The sequence below is a fragment of the Seriola lalandi genome, unplaced genomic scaffold (assembly GCF_002814215.2).
Source record: "Seriola lalandi dorsalis isolate HSWRI2012SDOR001 ecotype SW California unplaced genomic scaffold, Sedor1 jcf7180002054632, whole genome shotgun sequence".
In the NCBI taxonomy this organism is placed as follows: Eukaryota; Metazoa; Chordata; class Actinopteri; order Carangiformes; family Carangidae; genus Seriola; species Seriola lalandi.
This window is the reverse complement of record NW_019525185.1, coordinates 23,697-30,055: the sequence shown is the minus strand read 5'-3', so window position 1 is coordinate 30,055 and position 6,359 is coordinate 23,697. Positions and strand designations below refer to the sequence as shown.

The 6,359-nt window shown below is 44.5% G+C and overlaps 1 pseudogene across 1 annotated transcript in view; it reads right to left on the bottom strand.

The window, feature by feature from the left end:
• The window catches only part of LOC111665385 (uncharacterized), a 40,902-nt pseudogene that overhangs the window by 12,287 nt on the left and 22,256 nt on the right, over window positions 1-6,359 (bottom strand). The window contains exons 4-12 of the transcript XR_015438087.1: window positions 4,487-4,687; window positions 3,310-3,433; window positions 3,131-3,224; window positions 2,359-2,445; window positions 2,131-2,247; window positions 1,174-1,272; window positions 752-1,039; window positions 470-592; window positions 194-385 (exon numbers count right to left, since the gene is read on the bottom strand). The product of XR_015438087.1 is annotated as an uncharacterized LOC111665385 (transcript). The remainder of the gene's footprint in view (window positions 1-193; window positions 386-469; window positions 593-751; window positions 1,040-1,173; window positions 1,273-2,130; window positions 2,248-2,358; window positions 2,446-3,130; window positions 3,225-3,309; window positions 3,434-4,486; window positions 4,688-6,359) is intronic.

Below are 6,359 nucleotides of genomic sequence, written 5' to 3'. Positions count from 1 at the left end.
AAACTACTGTACATCCAAATCAATATTTGTTTCCTCTGGACACTACATAGACTAACATCTTTTTACGAGCTGCAGATTGATGTTAGAAATCAGTCTTTTTCGTGCAGCAAGTAACCTTAGTAACAGATGGTTAAAGAGCTGATTAAAGAGGTGACATCATCATCAGCTGAGAACCAGCTGACAGAATCAGTACCTGGTCTAAGAAGCGGTAGAGTCTGACGGCCCGGTCGATGTTCTGTCCGGTGGTGTTGACCCTCTGGGAGAAGTCCTGCAGCTGCGCCCAGAAAGAATGAACTTTGACCTCGTAGCTGTGGAGGTCAGCTGACGACACGTCAACCCAGCGCTCCAGACGAGCCAACAACGCCTCACCTCGTTTACAGTGATCCTGCAGAGAGAGAAGACGAGGGTCACCTTGTCTGTGTGTGTGTGTTTGAGCGTGTGTGTGTGTGTGTGTGTGTGTGTTTCGTACATATGCAGTTGTGTAGAAGTCTTTGAACTTCTGCTGTTTCCTGTTGAGAAGCTCCAGAGAATCCTCAGGTTCATCCAGAGTTTTCAATTGGACCTCACCGACCTCCTCCAGCCACAACCTCACCTGTGAAACACACACCTGTATAACATCTGCATGAACACCTGTATGATACCTGTATGACACCTGTATCAACACTTGTGTATGTGGCTGCTCAGACCGACAACATCAACATGATCCTGATGATGTCATCGGTGTGTGCATATTGAGCACGCTCAGACTGACCTCCGTGAAGCCCTGCTCCAGGATCCTGAAGTCCAGGATGAAGGTGAGCTCCTGGGTCCTGGAGTTGGACAGAGTGACGAGGCGGTGCAGCAGCTCGTCCACCTGCTCGTACAGGGACGACACCGCCTCCACCTGGGCCCTGTACTCCTCCGTCACACTGATGCTGCTCTCCTCTCTGCGCAGCCAAGATAGACAGGCCCCGCCCTCCTGCTGTAACTGCACCAATCGACTGTCCTCAAGGACGCTACACATCACCGCCTTGTACCTGGACAACAGCAGCTCAGCATCCTGGGAAACAGACAGGAAGAGAGAGAGAGAGAGAGAGAGAGAGAGGATCCGGATCAGTGAATGGATGAATGCTGGATCCTGTGTGTGTCTGTGTGGTGTGTGTGTGTGTGTGTGTGTGTGTGTGTGTGTGTTACCTCAGCAGCAGCAGGTAGAGGTGTGGTCTGCAGGACGCTGATGGTTTTCTGCAGCAGTCTGATGACGTCTTCACACTGACTGGTCAGCTGCTCCACTCTCTGAAGGACACAATCAATCAATCAATGAACTACAACAACCCTCATCCTCATGGAAGGGTCAACTGATCTGAGCAGCTGGAGTCATAACACATTTGACAGTTTGTCTTGATTATTAAAACAATGAATTGATTATCAGAGTAGTTGCTGGTCAGTTCCCTGCTGATCGATTCATCATTTCAGTTATAAAATAAAACTACAAACACAGGATGAAGACACTGAGTGTTAAACTTCTTTGTTTCACTTTGTTCAAAACATTTAAAAGCTGTGTGTGTGTGTGTGTGTGTGTGTGTGTGTGTATGTGTGTGTGTGTGTGTGTCTGTGTATGTGTGTGTGTGTCTGTGTATGTGTCTGTGTATGTGTATGTGTGTGTGCATGTGTGTGTGTGTCTGTGTATGTGTCTGTGTGTCTGTGTATGTGTCTGTGTATGTGTGTGTGTGTGTGCATGTGTGTGTGCGTGTGTGTCTGTGTATGTGTGTGTGCATGTGTGTGTGTGTCTGTGTATGTGTGTGTGCATGTGTGTGTGTGTCTGTGTATGTGTGTGTTTGTCTGTGTATGTGTGTGTGTGTCTGTGTATGTGTCTGTGTATGTGTATGTGTGTGTGCATGTGTGTGTGTGTGTGTGTGTGTCTGTGTATGTGTGTGTGTGTCTGTGTATGTGTCTGTGTATGTGTATGTGTATGTGTCTGTGTATGTGTGTGTGCATGTGTGTGTGTGTCTGTGTATGTGTGTGTGTGTCTGTGTATGTGTATGTGTATGTGTGTGTGCATGTGTGTGTGTGTCTGTGTATGTGTGTGTGTGTCTGTGTATGTGTCTGTGTATGTGTATGTGTGTGTGTGTGTGTGTGTGTGTGTGTGCTGACCGCTCTGAAGCTGAGCCAGCTGCTCTGCCTGAAGCTGAAGGATCCTCCGAGCTCTGCAGGAAGCTGCTGCAGCTCCACGTGTTTCTGAACAGACTTCAGAGAGTTCAACACCTCCACCTGCACCACAAACACAGTCTGTGTCAGCGTGTGTGTCACAGTCAGATGGTCACAAAGTCAAAGGTCAGTGTAGAGGGTAGATCTGATCTCTGACCAGGTGTCATCAGTTACCTGTGAGGCTGCAGGTTTATCCAGACGTAGAGACGAGTCCTTTTTGACCAGCAGTAACACAGTGTGGACAGAGCCTGGTGTGTTCTCCTACACACACACACACACACACACACACACACACACACACACACACACAAACACACACACACACACACACAGCAGTAAGTGGAGCTGTCGCCCTCTGCTGGTCAGTGACAGACCTCCACCTTCTGCTTCAGGAGCTTTGTCAAAGTGATGATGGAGGACTATGTGAACACACTGTGGGTGTAGTTCCTGATGGTTCAGAGTCTGGAGAACTGACTGGTCAGAGGTAAACTCATCAGTCTGTACATCACTTCATTCACACTGTGATTCACCAAAATCCCTGTATCCCCAATTAATTCAACAGAATTGTGGGTCATTTCAAATTCATTTGATCTTGATTTTTTTAAAAAGTGGAAGCCCTCATCTCCATAAACACACATCTGTATGATATTAAACGATTGTATATAAATAAATGTATAAAACTGAGTTATATTATTGAATTATATTGTATTTTTAAAATCTTAATCTGTATTGATATTCGACACGTTTAATAATTATTGTATTGTATGTATATTTTAATACTTTCTAAACTGCTTTCGCAATAACATATTTTTGTTCATGCCAATAAAACCATTTAAATTTGAATTTGAGAGAGAGAGAGAGAGAGAGAGAGAGAGAGAGAGAGAGAGATAGAGCAGGAGAAATAAAACTTTATCAGCTGATCAGTGACTTCCTGTCTCAGACTCACCTGCAGGGACCTGAGGGCGGAGAAGAGGGCGGGGACAGGAACAGCTCTGCGGGCATCCACCAGCACCGTCAGCCCCAACGCTCGCATCTCCTTCCTGGTCCACACAGGAAGTGACGTTAGAGGGAGAACACCTGAGACACAGCTGTGATGCAGGTGGGGTGGGGGTGGGGGGGTCGTACCTGAGGGTTGAGGTGTAGTAGAGCAGGAGGCGGAGCAGCTCGGCCCGCTCACAGCCGGGGTTCGACCACACGGAGCTCCAGGTACAGACCGTCAGCAGAGCTCGTCCACTCTTGTCTCTGGTACCTGCAGGAGACAAAGAGGAGACGCTGTGTTCACTGACACTCAGGAAATCACAGTTGTGACACTGTGAAGACATACACAGCTACACAACACTGACACATTCACCTGATTCTTCATGTGATGCTGAAAGTTATAAAAAACCTGTTCAACTATGTGAAATGATGAGGTCACACCCACCAACACGACAGGAGCACAGGTGACAGTCATGATACTCAAACCCGGAACTACAGACTGTAGAGAACACAACTGCACCAACAGGTGAACGTTCCTCAGGTGAGACCGAAGACTACGCCCTTGTTATCCCTCATTATATTAATGTTTATATTATATTTATATTATATAATTATACCTCCTGTACTGAGCTATATTATAGAACTTTTTTTATTTTAATATATTTCTGTTATTTTTCATCCACCATTTATTGCTGATTGTGAATCTTCCTATTAAATCGATATATGGACTGATGGGACAGATGTTTTCACCCATCACTATTATTATGTTTGTATACTTGTATTCTATTTTTATTTGTGATTTATTTGATATAAAAATGAAATGAGCTGAACTTCAGATGTGATTTTGTTTATGGGTTTGAAGGAGACAGAGCTCAGGCTGTTTCACCACTACAGCTTCTTGTGTTGTTTTATGAGTGTGGGATGATCACACGTCTGAGCATGACACAAATACACAACTACAAATATCACTGGGGTTGGCGCTCATGAATATCTAAATAACTTCAGAATTGTAAATGCTAAATTCATCATCCACAAATAAACATTCGCCAAATCAACTCCTAAAATTCCCCTTTTTCTCCTGGAAGTGAATTTTCTAAAGAAAAGAGGCTTCAGCTGCTGCTCTCTGTCCAGGAGAGTGTGTGTCAGGTGTGTGTGTTTGTCTCTCAGGTGGATACAGGAGCACGTCCATGGGAGACGTCTCCAGGTAACTTTGGTGTGTTAACAGCTCAGACTCTCTGAACTGGTCCCAGTTTGACCCTGGACTGACCTGTCTGGGTCTGACCTGGTCCAGATGGAGCCTACATGAGGTGTGTGTTTCTCTCACCAGGTAGACAGACAGCTCCAGAGCTCAGCAGCACACTGAAGAAGCTGGACCGGGAGGACCGGGAGGACTGTACCGGGGCTGTGGGAACAGCTGGATGATCCAGCTGTGGAGGGGGTGCTGGTTGTTCTGGTTCTGTTGGACTGGGACCAGTAGACGGACTGACCTCTGACTGGGGAGGAGGTGGATCATCATCACTGAGACCTGTGGAGGGATTCTATACGTTTATATACATTTTTTTATTCATTGTAAACTCTGACTGACTCTGAATACAGGCTTTATATAGTATATACTATAGTATATAGTATATACTATATACTATAGTATATACACTGACAGGCTTTATATACAAACCCCAATTCCAAAGAAGTTGGGACATTGTGTAAAATGTAAATAAAAACAGAATACAGTGATTTGCAAATCCTTTTTGACCTACATTCAATTGAATACACTACAAAGACAAGATATTTAAAGTTCAAACTGAAAAACTTTTTTTTTTTTGCAAATATTCACTCATTTTGAATTTCATGCCTGCAACACGTTCCAAAAAAGCTGGGGCAGGGGCATGTTTACCACTGTGTTACATCACCTTTCCTTTTAACAACACTCAATAAGCGTTTGGGAACTGAGGACACTAATTGTTGAAGCTTTGTAGCTGGAATTCCCTCCCATTCTTGCTTGATGTACGACTTCTCCGGGGTCTCCGCTGACGTATTTTGCGCTTCATAATGCGCCACACATGTTCAATGGGAGACAGGTCTGGACTGCAGACAGGCCGGTCTAGTACCCGCACTCTTTTACTGCGAAGCCACGCTGTTGTAACACGTGCAGAATGTGGCTTGGCATTGTCTTGCTGAAATAAGCAGGGACGTCCCTGAAAAAGACGTCGCTTGGATGGCAGCATATGTTGCTCCAAAACCTGTATGTACCTTTCAGCATTAATGGTGCCTTCACAGATGTGCAAGTTACCCATGCCATGGGCACTAACACACCCCCATACCATCACAGATGCTGGCTTTTGAACTTTGCACTCATAACAATCTGGATGGTCCTTTTCTTCTTTAGCCCGGAGAACACGCCGTCCATGGTTTCCAAAAACAATTTGAAATGTGGACTCGTCAGACCACAGCACACTTTTCCACTTTGCGTCAGTCCATCTCAGATGAGTTCGGGCCCAGAGAAGCGGGCGCTGTTTCTGGGTGTTGTTGATATATGGCTTTCGCTTTGCATGGTAGAGTTTGAACTTGCACTTGTAGATGTAGCATTGAACTGTGTTAACTGACAATGGTTTTCCAAAGTGTTCCTGAGCCCACCTGGTAATACCCTGTTTTCGGTCTTGCCGCTTACACGCAGAGATTTGTCCAGATTCTCTGAATCTTTTGATGATATTATGGATTGTAGATGATGAAATCCCTAACTTCTTTGCAATTGTACGTTGAGAAACGTTGTTATTAAACTGTTATTTATGTATTATTTATGTATTTTATTAGACTATTTGCTCACGCAGTTGTTCACAAAGTGGTGAACCTCGGCCCACCCTTGCTTGTGAATGACTGAGGCTTTCGGGAATGCTCATTTTATACCCAATCATGACACTCACCTGTTTCCAATTAACCTGTTCACCTGTGGAATGTTCCAAACAGGTGATTTTTGAGTATTCCTCAACTTTCCCAATCTTATGTTGCCCCTGTCCCAGCTTTTTTGGAACGTGTTGCAGGCATGAAATTCAAAATGAGTGAATATTTGCAAAAAAAAAAAAGTTTTTCAGTTTGAACTTTAAATATCTTGTCTTTGTAGTGTATTCAATTGAATGTAGGTCAAAAAGGATTTGCAAATCACTGTATTCTGTTTTTATTTACATTTTACACAATGTCCC